This window comes from Moschus berezovskii, chromosome 16, assembly GCF_049115385.1.
Source record: "Moschus berezovskii isolate FMDL1 chromosome 16, NW_MosBer_1.0, whole genome shotgun sequence".
Taxonomy (NCBI): domain Eukaryota; kingdom Metazoa; phylum Chordata; class Mammalia; order Artiodactyla; family Moschidae; genus Moschus; species Moschus berezovskii.
In genome coordinates this window covers 83,683,028-83,698,781 of record NC_142475.1, presented here as the reverse complement: position 1 = coordinate 83,698,781, position 15,754 = coordinate 83,683,028, and the positions used below count along the sequence as shown (strand labels likewise).

The window sequence follows — 15,754 nt, the reverse complement described above, 5'->3', positions numbered from 1 at the left end:
AGATAACATCTCATATTTCTTACTTTTTTTAATTCTCAAGTATAGTACTATAGCTAGTACAGAGGATTAACTGCATAATGAAGCAATAAATGAAATGATGATAAGAGGAAAAATATACCTGTTATTAAAAGTGTGTTAACTTGAGTACATCTTGCAATAACTCTAGAACAATGCACTCCTTCTGTCCAGTATTTAATAGATATTAGTGTGTTGTACTCTTGACTGTGATTAGAGTGATACAATGAGATATACTTCAGCTATTAAAAAAATAATAAAAGCAAATTGATATTAGTGAAATGAAAGCAAATGTCAGTAAACATCAGCTGAGAGCATGTTTTAGACAGGGACGAGTTTAAGACAAGTCCTTAAATCCTGTCAAGATACTAAGTCAAGGAGATTAAAGTAATTAACTGCTCTTCTCTTTGGCATTCTTTATCATTCTTGGCTTCTAGTAAGCACAGCATAAATATTAGATGACTGAGTAAAGTGGGCAAAAAATTAGTATTAAACTAACTTCTCATCTTTAAAAACCACTGTATATAGTCTCCTCACTAATTATATATGTGAACAAACACAAACAGCTGCATTTAATTTTTATCCTAGTATAATTCACGATGTTGAGTCTAAGAATTTTGTCAATTTCTGTTTCTGTAATCTCAGAAATTTTCTGGAAGCAAGGAGAATTTGAACATGACTTTGAAATATAAGACTTTTTATTGTAACCTTGAAGGATGACTTGGAAATCTATAAAACAAGCAAGTGAAACCTCCAATGAGCTTTGTTACTACTGCCACAGTTAGCTAGAACAAATGGTTGGGGTCATTCTCTCACTTACATAAAATGATTGAGACAGTACAGGGCTAAGAACTTCATTGTTGTAATATCATCTAATCACTAAAAGTATGCTATAACATAGGCACAAAAAAGTCTAAGAGAATTAGAAGGGTTATGATGCTGTCTTATGTTATTACCTCAAAGAGTGTGAATGAGATGCAGCACCTTGTTAGGATAGCAGTTAATTTATTCTTATTTTGCCTGTTTGCAAGGTAATCAGAGTGTTCAGAAATGATAAGACCTAAATTTAGAGTTAATAAGCATTTGGTTAGAATCTCATATTAGCCACGTGGACTGTATGACCTTGCACAATCATGTGTGTGTGTGTGTATGTATATATAGAGAGAGAGAGAGAATCTGCTGTACTTAATGCATATACTATATCCATATTATTATATATAACATTACATACATTTAAAATTTTACTATAATAGTGACAACAATATTTCACATGCTTTCTCTGACAGGTTGAATTAGGAAAACTATCTATCTACACTTTCTTGCTGTCTCACTTTAGATAGACTAGCACATAATAGGTAAAGAGAATGAGATGGCTGGATGGCATCACCGACTCGATGGACATGAGTTTGAGTGAACTCCGGGAGTTGGTGATGGACAGGGAGTCCTGGCGTGCTGTGATTCATGGGGTCGCAAAGAGTCAGACACGACTGAGCGACTGAACTGAACTGAACTGAAGATTAGTTTCAATTACTCCACTGCTCTCTGCTCAGCAGTAAAGGATCCATTTACCGATGTAGGAGATGTGGGTTCAATCCCTGATCTGGGAAGATCTTCTAGAGAAGGAAATGGGAACCCACTCCAGTATCCTTGCCTGGAGAATCTCATGGACAGAGAAGCCTGACGAGCTACAGTCCATGGGGTCACAAAGAGTTGGACACAACTTAATGACTAAACAGCAACGGAAACAACCCCACTGCTCTCGCTTATCCCTAGCTAATAATTAGAACTATGTCGCTAGATTTTTTAAATAATAGTTATCATTTATATAATGATTGTGATGTGAAATGCAATATTCTAAGCACTTTACATATAATTTATTTACTTGTCACACAAAAGTACACTAACAAAGTTTCGGAGCAGCTGCTGTCACTGTCGTCTTTCTCCCACAGTTGAGGGAGCTAACGCACAGAGAGCTGGAGAGCTAAGACGTGATGAAGATAACACTGGAGCCCAGGCTCCTGCCTCCAAAACTGCAAGACAGATTGGCCGTGTAAGCTAGATTCTCATTACTGATTCCGTATGTTGCATGGGGACACTGAAGCTTAATGTTCCGAGTCACTCAGCAAGCAGTTTACAGGTATAATTCAAGTTCAGATATGTGTGAAGTCAAAGCTTACGAGAACAACTATGAAGGTGGTTAGAGAATTAACAGTGTGGCCTCCGTGAGACAGGCTGTGGTGCAGACTTGCTGAAGGCAGTGCAGAATGACTCAGTTATTTCCTAAAAACATAGTCCTTACTCTCAGGGACTCACAGCAAGCATCCTTCCAATAGCCTAAGAAGGGTTTTCCTGGTGGCTCAGCCCTTAAATAATCTGCCTACAATGCAGGAGAATGCCTACAATTCAGGAGACCTGGGTTTGATTCCTGGTCAGGAAGATTCCCTGGTGAAAGAAATGGCAACCCATTCTAGTATTCTTACCTGGGAAATCCAATGGACAGAGGAGCCCGGAGGGGCCACAGTCCATGGGATTGCAAAGAGTCAAACACAACTTAGTTACTAAATCACCTTAACCACCACCACCACCAGCCATGTAGAAAAACGTGAGTGAGAAGAGAAGCACGAGGGGAAAAGTCAGAAATAACAGTGAATCTTGGATTCTTGCTTTCAATGGGAATGAATGAAAAGATTCAATCAAACTGAAGTGAAGTAAATTTTTCATAAATATATAGCAAAACAATGTTAGAACAGAAAATAAATTAATTGAAACTATCAGGTAGCCAATCATGTTTCAGTTTGTTTCTGTTAACAAAAAAGCTTATTTAAACAAAGTGAGTGTTTCAGATCCCTGTAGAAGCTACAGAAGAATGACACAGGTAGATTTATTTGTGGGTAATATGCTAATACATATGATTTTGTGACTATTTTGACACACATCAGTGGTCTCAGATCCATAAAAGTCTATTTTTGCATTAATAAAGACAATCTGGTAAACACAGAAGCTACTTACCAAAGAAGGAGACATTTTCCTATTACCTAGATGGATAATTTCACCAACAGAACCACGGGCTTTTATATACATTCTCAAGTCATTAGGGACCTAATAACTGAAGATTCCAAACATGTTCATTTCCAAGAGATTCCTAGGGAGTAATTAGTAGGTTATTGTGAATTATTATTTTGAAACAACTTCATAATTATAATAGCAATTCTGTTTGGTTTGAAGAGGCAATTTTTACTCTCAGCAATATTGTGGTTGTTGTTTTCTGACACTTGAAATCCCACTAGAGTCCTACACTCTAATACTGTAGAGGTTCTTTTAAATAGTTCATATATTTTAAAATGTAGCTCTAATTTAAATTATTTCAAAAACCACATGGAAGGTCCTAAAAATGTTACTTGATATTCTCAGCAATGAAATGCAATACTTTTTGTTGCACTGAAGGGTGAGACTACTCACTGAAGGGTGAGGCTACTATAGAACCTGTTATCGTAGGTGCTTTCTGAGAAGATGAAAGGACTTCATTTTTTAAGTTATCTATCCACCTGTCTATCTACTTTTGGCTGTGCAGGGTCTTCCTTGCTGTGCATGGGCGTTCCCTAGTTGCAGAGAGTGGGGGTACTTTCTGCTGCAGACCATGGGCTCTAGAACTTGGGCTCTAATATCACAGGCTCAACAGTTACGGTGCATGGCTTAGATGCCCTTTGGCTTGTGGTTATCTTCCTGGACCAGATATTGAACCCATGTCCTCTGTAGTGGCAGGTAGATTCTTAACCACTGGACCACCAGGAAAGTTCCAGAAGAACTTTTAAATAAGAGTCTTATGCCTGAGAGCATCAAAAGGAGGCAAAACCATCCCAGTTAGGAAATAGTTTTTTATTGTCAACTTGGTTGTTCTTATGTGTGTTTTGTATGACAGTTTCACTAAAACAATGATATTTAAGCTGCTCTCAGAAAAACTTTCAGAACTTTTGGTAATTACACAGTACTAGAGAAGGCAATGGCAACCCACTCCAGTGTTCTTTCCTGGAGAATCCCAGGGACGGGGGAGGCTGGTGGGCTGCTGTCTATGGGGTCACACAGAGTCAGACACGACTGAAGCGACTTAGCAGCAGCAGCAGCAGCAGAGTACCCAAACTTGAAATTTGCATGGCTACAAACACAGAGCTGTCTTCCCTTCACAGCATTTGTCAAATCTTAAATTGCTTGGAATGGGGGGTTAAAGATATGTCAAAAACCTCTGAAATACAAGAGTAGACAATTCTATATTACTTTCGTGCTGAAGTACTTAGATGAAAGTCCTAGATCGCTATGCCCTAGTAAGAGGGGTGAACGGGAGATACATTGCATGTTGCCAAAACCAAAAGAATCAGTTTTCTATTGAATGGAGCGTATCACTCTTAATTGCATCAGAAAAATAGTTGAAACTTCATTGATTTGAGAAATCCTATAGAATATCTTTGTAGTCTGTATGGCATGTAATAAACAATTACTAAGCATGATAACAGGAAAGATTTTATGCCCATACAAGAGGGAAAATGCCAAAAGCAAATACACATTGAACCAAAATTGGAGTTGGCAAGAAAGAATTTTAAAATAATTCTAAAAGCATCCTAAAGAAAATTGTCAAAAAAAAAATGAAAATGACAAAATTTGGGAGACATTCCACAAATGATTGGAAACCTTAGAAAATAAAATAGAATTGAAAAATACATCTAAATTAGCAACTTATTGAATGGATTTATTGATGCATTGAGTTTTTAAAAGCAAAGAATTGGATGAAAAGTGACAAGGTCAAAAGGGTTTGTATTAAGGATCTTTGGTTTGGAACTTGCAACTAATGTGGTAAAGGAGGTCATCAGGAAAATATACACTCAGTTCAGTTCACTTCAGTCACTCAGTCATGTCTGACTCTTTGTGACCCCATGAATCACAGCACGCCAGGCCTCCCTGTCCATCACCAACTCCCGGAGTTCACTCAGACTCATGTCCATCGAGTCGGTGATGCCATCCAGCCATCTCATTCTCTGTCGTCCCCGTCTCCTCCTGCCCCCAATCCCTCCCAGCATCAGAGTCTTTTCCAGTGAGTAAACTCTTCTCATGAGGTGGCCAAAGTACCGGATTTTCAGCCTCACCATCAGTCCTTCCAATGAACACCCAGGACTGATCTCAAATACTTAAATGCTCACCATGAACCAGCCTTAATAAAACAGACTTTCCTAGCAAATGCTCTTTCACACTGTCACTGCTTGGGAGGAATGAGCTTTAAAAAGTGTTTTCCATATACCGTAGAACCTAGAATTTTTACATCTTTCAGACAATAGAGGGCACCAGAGACAACTATCTAATCTAGTTAGTATGCCTCTAAGTCAGTCCTGAAAAATAAACTTTCAGTGTTCTTAAAGACTTTTGTGTAATTGAGATTTCCAATTATGTTAGTACTTTGTTTCTCACTATGTATATATGGGGTTTTTTTCAGAAATTTAAATTTTCTTTTAATAAATTCTCCCATTACTTGGTAAATTGATAACATTCCTCTCTGTGCAGGAAACTGTGACTCTCAGGTTCTAGTAAACCATCATCAAACAAAAAGTCCTGATTCTTCTCATCCTTGGTTCAGTTCAGTTCAGTTCAGTCTCTCAGTCATGCCCGACTCTTTGTGACGCCATGAATCACAGCATGCCAAGCCTCCCTGTCCATCACCAACTCCCAGAGTTCACTCAAACTCATGTCCATCAAGGCGGCGATGCCATCCAGCCATCTCATTCTCTGTTGTCCCCTTCTCCTCCTACCCCCAATCCCTCCCAGCATCAGAGTCTTTTCCAGTGAGTCAACTCTTCGCATGAGGTGGCCAAAGTACTGGAGTTTCAGCTTTAGCATCAGTCCTTCCAATGAACACCCAGGTATCAATACCCAAATATTCTTGTTGTTGTTTAGTCTCGAAGTCATGTCTGACTCTTTGCAACCCCATGGACTGTAACCCACCAAGCTCCTCTTTCCATGGAATTCTCTAGGCAAGAATACTGGAATGGGTTGCCATTTCCTCCTCCAGGGGATTTTCCTGACCCAGTGATCAAACCTGGGTCTCCTGCACTGTAGGTGGATTCTTTATCACTGAACCACTGGGGAAGCTCTGATACCCCAATAGACTGAATTAATTTTACAGCAGATCAGTAAAATACAATTGAGTTAAAGTTGAACTCATGTTCTAGAAAAGGCATCCAACTACGGCTTATAGTCTCACATATAGGACTTTTCATGGGAAGCTGTGAGACAAGGAGATCTCAATACCCACCAGTCAGAAATTCAAATATTTATATAGAGGTCTTAACTAGCTTCAAGTATGTACACCGTCCAGATGGTCTCAACAGCAAGTTGCTCTCTCAAGACTGCTTGTGTCTTTGACAATATCTCTCACTGTAGGAATGCTGGACAGAATGTACATTCTAAAAACAAGGGAGAAGGTGAGGAGCACCCAGGTCCAGTGTGCCAGTCAACCAGATGTCACCTTCTCCAGATGACCTCCTGCCATGGTCCTAAATGAATCTGTCAAATGAATCCCTTTATGTGCATGAGTCCTAAGTTGCTTCAGTCATGTCTGACTCTTTGTGACCCTCTGGACTGCAGCTCACCAGACTCCTCTGTCTATGGGACTCTCTAGGAAAGAACACTAGAGTGGATTGCCATACTCTCCCCCAGGGGATCTTCCTGACCCAGGGACTGAACCTGCATCTCCTGCAGCTCAGCAGGCAGACTCTTTACTGCTGAGCCACTGGGGAAGCCTGAATCCGTTTATACACAATGTCATATCCATATTTCCAGAAGGAGTTGAATGCAGTTAATATCTTGAAAAAACTGTATGAGGTGGCCAAGCTACTGAGATACCCTATGAGTAGTCAAATAAAGTATCTTGTGTCCCTTTAAAGGTGAAAGCAAACTTCCTCTGAGAGGCAGTCGAAACAGGCACTGAACAGAATATAATAGCAAAATCTATGACTGCAAAATACTTGATACTTGCTAATGGAATGAAGTGGTAATTTCACTGTTATCGCCCATGGAGCCTTCATAGCTGGGGCTACGGCGTTAAGGTTGTAATCATATGGTGTCATTCATTATTTCCATTTTATGGACCGGTCTAACTGGGTTGTAAAATGGAGAAATGTTGGGAGCTAATCCCCCCGCCCCGCCGCTTCCTGAATCAACTTGATCTGGAGAAACCGGATGGATGAAGATGGAAGACAAAGCAAAGACCCAAACCAAGGGCCCCAGGGCATTGTGCGGCTCCTCGGTGCCGGGTGGGTGGATGGGTGGGTGGGGGGATGAGTCCTTCGTCCCTGTTCCCTGCAGCTTGTACCCCAGGACTGCGAACACGCTGCCTCTGGACCAGCCTATTTTACTCTCTGAGCCCAGACGGCCTGACCAGAGGCAAAGCAAAGGTCCTCCTGCCTTTCTGGGGAGGCCAGGGCTGCTGGGGCCCCCATCACTCCAACTACAGGAGGTCCAGCTTACGGCCATTCTCTCCCAGATGATCCTCAGCCTGAAGCTGGGGCTGTGCAAGGCCAGCCCCCAAGAGGGGGCGTGCAGGGAGCCTGAGGGCGGACAGGTCTGCGCAGGCTCGCAGGGGCCTCTCTCTTTACACAGCCCCACGGACGCAAGCTGCTGGTGTCAGCCCGGAGAGTCTGCTCCCCAGGGTCGGACTGCAGAGGCTGGTGCGGGTACAGAAGGACGGGGAAGGCGAGAAGAGGAAGGCGCTTTCTGGCCCTAATTAATAAAAAAACAAAAAAATTCCCCTTCTCTTTCAAATGGTTCTTGAATAATAAGCTTAAGTCTTAGAGGAGCCCTTTTTATTTTACCCTGGGCCATTTCAACTGTTTTAACTGTGTGCTTTAAAAGCTGTCCACAGTCAAACATCAAATATGGAGTCAGACTCCTTGTTACAAGTTTCTTTTCATGAAACGCAGCATACATGTGCAGCTGAGCAGTTCTATCAGCTTAATTTCTGCCAGTAAAATTTTTGGATAATGGCTTGCTTTCATTTGGTAATCTGTCAGTGAATATTGTTGTTGTTATTTAGTCCCTAAGTCATGTCTAACTCTTTTGCAACCTCATGGACTAATAGCCTGCCAGGTTCTTTTGTCCGTGGGATTTCCCAGGCGAGAATACTGGAGTGGATGGCCGTTTCCTTCTCCAGGGGATCTTCCCCACCCAAGGACTGAACCCTTATATCCTGCTTGGCAGGTGGATTCTTTATCACTGAGCTCCCAAGGAAGCCTGTCAGTGAATATAAATATATATGAATATATATACACTGCATATATACTTTTTATATTTACATATAAATATATAAAAATCTTAAAACTCTGTAATAAAGAAATCAATAGCACAAGTAAAATGTTAGAAAACAATTTGAACAGATAATTCATCAAAGAAGATATAGAGATGACAAATTACACTATGAAAAACTCAGTGTGAAATTACTGTTTGATTAGGAAAATCAAAATTAAAAAATAAAATATCACTAGACACATTAAAGTTGAAAAAATGTCTAATGAAAACAAAAAACAATGCACAGATAATGCTTAATGCTGGTGATGATTTAGAACAAGTGAACTTCTGTGCATTTCTCATAGGAATGGAAAATTGAGACAGCTTCTCTGAAGGTTGGTGGTTCATTATAAAGTTAATTGCACACTTACAAAACACATTTATCAAGAAGTTCTACTTCATAGAGAAATGAAAAATTGTATTTACACAAAAATCTGTTACCAAACATTCAGGGCAGCTATAACAGTGAAATTCTGGAAACAGCCACGTGTTCTTCACCCAAGGTATGAGTAAACCAACTCTGGTCTATTACATAATGTGAGACACTACTGAGAAATATAAATAAACAAACTATATTGATGCAGGCAGCAATATGCTAAATGCTTTATGCAAAGTGAAAATTCAGACTTAAAAGCTTTATGATTCCATTTATATGACATTTTGAGAAAGGCATATGGACAGAGGACTGGTCAGCTGGTAGTAAATTGGTAAGGTATTAACTAGAGAGACAAAAAATGAAAATTTTGGACAGTTATCAAGCTGATCTGTATTTTGATCATGTTTTTGGTAACATAACTGTGGATGTGTCAGACTTCTCAAAAAGTTTACAACAAAAAAGTGCATTTTAATTTGCATGCAAATTTAAAATATTATAGAATATATTTTTAAGTGTTACCAATTAATGAAAACATCTCTATGGTATTATACATGGTCATTCCCCTGAACCAGGCTAAAGAGGACTTTTTATCCTTATTCAACAATCAATTACCTTTGACAACGAGACTGCCATGGTCAGCCTGTGGGTTGAGAAATAATCTCAGTTAGACGCTGGCAGGAGGTCTTTGTTGTTCCTGAGTCATTTGTTTGTCACAGACACTCTCATACACCTAATCAATACAGTTTGCAGACAGGGACACACAGATGATGACAGTAAAATCTAATGTTAAAACAAAACATGTCTGTTATGTCACAGTTGTCTGAATGATACATGCACAATACTGTTAAAATTGTGCTATATTTCAACTACGATAAAGTGATCCTTTCCAGACTAGAGAACAACCCATTCTTTCTTAAAGGCTATTTATAAATATTTAACTAAGTTAATCTTATGATAAAATTTTAGTCATAGGAACTTATTATCATGATTGGCTGAAAATTCAAAGGAAAGATAGATTGAAACATAGCTATAGGTCAGTACCAATATAGGTATTATTAACCAGAAGCAGAGCATATCAAGAAAAGGTGGTGAGAATACACAGAAGAGCTAAACAAAAAAGATCTTCACGACCTAGATAACCATGATGGTGTGATCACTCACCTAGAGCCAGACATCCTGGAATGCAAAGTCAAGTGGGCCTTAGGAAGCATCACTACAAACAAAGCTAGTGGAGGTGATGGAATTCCAGTTAAGCTATTTCAAATTCTAAAAGATGATGCTGTGAAAGTGCTGCACTCAATATGCTAGCAAATAAAACTCAGCAATGCTCACAAGACTGAAAAAGGTTAGTTCTAATTCCAATGCCAAAGAAAGGCAATGCCAAAGAATGTTCCAACTACTGCACAATTGTACTCATCTCACATGCTAGCAAAGTAATCTTCAAAATTCTCCAAGCCCAGGCTTCAGCAGTAAGCCATAAGCCTCCAGGTGTTCAAACTGATTTAGAAAAGGCAGAGGAACCAGAGATCACATTGGAAACATCCATTGGATCATTGAAAAAGCAAGATCATTGAAAAAGCAAGCAGTTTCAGAAAAAATCAACTTCTGCTTTATTGACTATGCCAAAGCCTTTGACTGTGTAGATCAAAACGCACTGTGGAACATTCCTAAAGAGATGGGAATACCAGACCACCTGACCTGCCTCCCGAGAAACCTGTATGCAGGACAAAAAGCAACAGTTAGAACTGGGCCTGGAACAACAGACTGGTTCCAAATTGGGAAAGGAGTATGACAAGGCTGTATACTGTTATAGTGCTTATTTAACTTATATATAGAGTACATCATGAGAAATGCTGGCCTGGATGAAGCAAAAGCTGGAATCAAGATTGCCAGGAGAAATGCCAATAATCCCAGATGACACCACTCTTATGGCAGAAAGAAAAGAAGAACTGAAGGGCCTCTTGATGAAAATGAAAGAGGAGAGTGAAAAAGTTGTCCTAAAGAGGAGAGCGAAAAAGCTGGCTTAAAGCTTAACATTTAGAAAAATAAGATCATGGTATCCAGTCCCATCACTTCTTGGCAAATAGATGGGGAAACAATGGAAACAGTGACAGACTTTATTTTGAGGGGCTCCAAAATCACTGAAGATGGTGACTGCAGCCATGAAATTAAAAGGTGCTTGCTCCTTGGAAGAAAAGCTATGACCAACCTAGACGGCATATTTAAAAGCAGAGACATTACTTTGCCGACAAAGGTCCATCTAGTCAAAGCTATGGTTTTTCCAAGGTCATGTATGGATGTGAGAGATGGACTATAAAGAAAGCTGAGCCTCAAAGAATTGATGCTTTTGAACTGTGATGTTGGAGAAGACTCTTGACAGTCCCTTGGACTGCAAGGAGGTCAAACCAGTGAATCCTAAAGGAGATCAGTCCTGGGTGTTCATTGGAAGGACTGATGCTAAAGCTGAAACTCCAATACTTTGGCCACCTGATGATAAGAGCTGACTCATTTGGAAAGACCCTCATGCTGGGAAAGATTTAAGGCAAGAGGAGAAGGGGATGACAGAACACGGACATGCGTTTGAGTAAGCTCCGGGAGTTGGTGATGGACAGAGAAGTCTGGCGTGCTGCAGTCCATATGTCACAAAGAGTCAGACACAACTGAGCGACTGAACTGAATTGAATTGAATCATAAGCTGTGGCAATAGTTTTCCCAACTTTGGTTTTACCATTATTTCAAATAATGATGATGGGGTCATATTCTTTGTAAGCCAAATTGTAAATAAAATCTGCAAAGCCTGCATGTTCAACAATGCTTTTTAATGTTAAAATCATATAGGAGTAGCAACAAACTGGATGACAAAATGAAACACTTTTCTTTAATAGTAGATATTTGTGCAAAAATACTGTCAAATATCTAGCTATAGGATTTATAATTATGAAATCCACACCTACAGAAACATGCAATTCTTTTCTTTAAAATAAGACCTCTTTAACTGCTCTTGCATTGATACCATGAATATATTAAATTCTTGCAAAGTACTAATGAAATGTGTCTGTAGTCGCAGCTGATTCTATTCACAGAAGTTCATATATCAGATGAAGTTGTGTTGAATACATACACAGCAGAGGAAAGCACTGTTTAAACATCGAAGTGCTCAGTCATAACACACACATTAAAATACCAAAACCTGCATTTCTACCACAAAGAGTTTCTGCACCAGCTGAAAAACCACTAAAAAGGTACTATGTACCACCACCAAACACTGTGAAACATGAATGTGTATTTTTCTTCTTTAGAATCATATTCAAGTCTGTGTAACAAATACATTTATTTATTTCACACAGCAACACTTCTGGTGGGATGGTATGGCTAGCCATGTTCTTTTAAGTAAGCTTCATACTTATTTTAATTTTGTTCTTTAAAAGAATAAAAGGAAAAAATAGTAGCTAAATGACTTGCTCTACCTCTGGTAAAGATAAGATTAAAAACCAGCGATCAAACTCCTGGGACAGCAGTGTTGCACGATTTTGTAAAAGCTTCTTTAATAAGTAATGCATGTGTATGGAATCTAGAAAAATGATACTGATGAGCCTATTTGCAGGAAGGGAGTGGAGACACAGATGTAGGGAATGGACTTACACAGCGGGGAGGGAGAGAGTGAGATGAATGGAGAAAGTAGCATCAACACACATACACAATCAGGCGTGAGATGGATGGCTGGTGGGAAGTTGCTGTGCAGCACAGGGCGCCCAGCCTCAGGTGATGACCTTGAGGGAGGGGAGGGAGGCTGGGGAGGGAGGGAATACAGGAATAATTATGGCTGATCTGCGTGGTGCTGGAGAAGACTCCTAAGAGTCCCTTGGACTCCAAGGAGATCCTACCACTCCATCCTAAAGGAGATCAGTCCTGGGTATACATTGGAAGGACTGATGCTGAAGCTGAAACTCCAACACTTTGGCCACCTGATGCAAAGAGCCGACTCGTTTGAAAAGACCCTGATGCTGGGAAAGATTGAAGACGGGAGGAGAAGGGGACGACAGAGGATGAGATGGTTGGATGACATCATTGACTCAATTTTCATGAGTTTAAGTAGGCTCCAGGAGTTGGTGATGGATAGGGAGGCCTGGAATGCTGCCATCCATGGGGTCACAAAGAGTCAGACATGACTGAGCAACTAAACTGAACTGAAAAATATAGTATAAAAAGAAGTGGTTAACTGGGAAATGTAGAGATCTTTAAAATTTTCTCTAATAAGTCTGTGGCCAGTATTTAAAGCATTTTAAAATAAACTACTCTTTTCATAATAATTTTCTCAATGCTGCAATCACATCCTTGTTCCGAAAGCTGTATATCTTGGGATTGAACATCGGAGTCACTATGGTGTAGAACAGAGACAGGAGTCTGTCAGTTCCTGCAGAATGACTGGATTTGGGCCTTAAGTAGGTAATAGTAGCAGATCCAAAGAATAAAAGTACAACCAACAGGTGAGAAGAACACGTGGAGAAGGCTTTGGCTCTTCTGGCTCTAGCAACCTCAGAACAGTGCAGACGATTTTACTGTAAGAGGCAAGTATTACTATAAAAGACTGCAGCAACCAGCAAAACTACTGCATAGACTGAGAGCTCGTGTGCAAAAGGGTCCCCGCAGGCCAGCTTCCGAATGGGGGGATGTCACAGGAGAAGTGGCTAATCGCCTTTGAATGACAGAGACGCAGAGAGAAGATCTGGCACGTTTGCCCCATCTGCACTGGGATCACACTGACCCAGGAGCCCACAGCCAGCTGGCGGCACACCTTTGGGGTCACAACCAGGGGGTAGTGCAGAGGGTCACAGACGGCCACACAGCGGTCATAGGCCATCACCGCCAGGAGGAAGCACTCAGTGGCAAAGAAGAGAAGGAAGAAGCACATTTGGGCAGCACAGTCCAGCACAGAAATGCTCCTGTCCTGAGTCCAAACATTCACCAGAATCGAGAGACTGACGGACACGTCACAGATTTCCAAGGAGGAAAAGTTTGCCAGGAAGAAATACATGGGTTTGTGCAGTGCAGGGTCAAGCGTGGTTATCATTATTGTTAGACTGTTTCCAATAAAGATAATGCTGTAAATGATGGAGAACACCCCAAAGAATAGCCCTTAGAGGTTTGGAAGTTCAGAAAACCCCAGGAGTACAAGTTGTATAATTGTGGATATGTTGTCTTCTGCTTCCATCTCTTCATATTTCATCTTTGGGAATGATTCAATCAAAAATACCATTATCTCACTTTTTGACTTTTGTTTCCTTATGTATAAACAGGATGCCATGTCCTCTTATTTTCCCAGTTCCCTATAAACAAAAACCTATTACTGATAAGACCTGTGAAAGTGTAGTGAAATATATTTTTCATTAATATTAAATATATTTTTAAGAAAATAAATCTCTTCAGTCTCTTTTATCTGTCATGGGTTATCATATATTTTTTATATCTAAGTTCATGTGTTTATAATGTTAAGTGTGTGTCTTCAGTTAAACAAGAAAAAGTGCAAAATACAAATTTGTATTCAGTTCTATCAGTCATTTCCTTATTCTGGCTGATCTGTTTTGCTCCTCACCTCTCAATTCTGTTTTTAATCATTATCAATGTGAAAGTAATTTGATTGCACGATTATTTGTAAGCCACCTAAGAAATTTTTAAGGGTAACAACAGTTAATTTTTTAAATTTCTTAATTTTTTAATTGAAGTATAATAGCTTTACAGAATTTTGTTGGTTTCTGCCAAACATTGACATGTAGTTAATTTTAAAAGTGATGGTTTACCTGCTGCTTTTTATTTTAGACATTTGCATATTTCAGGCCATTTTATCTGAAAACAAAATTAACATGTTGACCAATCAGTATTATGGGATGATAAATATTATGTAATAATATTTAAAATGATGCATTTCAATGTAGGGGGGTCTATAAAAACAGCAGTCATAATTTATATTCAGATTTTTCAGTCAGAAGAAAAGGAACTAAACGCATCTTCCTGTTCAGGAACTCTAGAGGTAAGAGGCATGTTCATCTATCACTTCTGTTCAAGAGAGCAATTCTAACAAGAATGTTCACCCCTCACACACTTATTTTAAGAGACAGCAGCCCAACTCACCTCTGAAACCTTCCTAAATTATGCCCTTTCTCTATAATTGCTATTGTTCTGCTAACCATTTAATACATTCATTCTTTTTATTTTTGTTGTTTGTGTCTGTTCATTCAGGGATGAGAATGTATTGAGCTGAGATTGCCCATCTTTATGTTATACTTTTCTTATTGCTTTAATTAGACTATAAATTTATTTGGATATTCTATACATCCAACCAGTCCATTCTAAAGGAGATCAATCCTGGGTGTTCATTGGAGGGACTGATGCTAAAGCTGAAACTGCAATACTTTGGCCACCTCATGCGATGAGCTGACTCACTGGAAAAGACTCTGATGCTGGGAAAGGTTGGGGGCGGGAGGAGAAGGGGACGACCGAGAATGAGATGGCTGGATGGCATCACCGACTCTGTGGACACGAGTTTGAGTGAACTCCGGGAGTTGGTGATAGACAGGGAGGCCTGGCGTGCTGTGATTCATGGGGTCGCGGAGAGTCAGACACGACTGAGTGGCTGAACTGAACTGAACTGATACATTTTTTGTACAAGGCTTAGCATATCTCTTCCACAAAACTTGATACACTAACTGCTTGAATAAATTAAAAGTGAATCAATTTGATTGTTATTTTTTTAGAATAGTCCCTAAAGTATAAACAAAGGTTCCTACCCCACATTCAGACCTTCTCTCCCCTTCTCTCCTGCTAGAGTTCAACCATGCCTTCAGTGGTGTGTGTGTTGGAGAGTGGCTATTATTCAGTGGCTAAGTCCGTGTCTTCACAATCCATGAACTGCAGCACTCCAGGCTTCCCTGTCCTTTATTAGCTCCCTGAGTTTGCTCAAACTCATGTCCATTGAGTCAGTGATGCCATCCAACCATCTCATCCTCTGTCACCCCCTTCTCCTCTTGCCCTCAATCTTTC

At 39.9% G+C, this 15,754-nt stretch overlaps 1 pseudogene; it reads right to left on the bottom strand.

The window, feature by feature from the left end:
* Positions 1 to 13,008: 13,008 nt before the first annotated feature.
* Positions 13,009 to 13,943, bottom strand: LOC129560476 (olfactory receptor 10AG1-like; annotated as a pseudogene).
* Between the last annotated feature and the right edge of the window lie 1,811 nt (positions 13,944 to 15,754).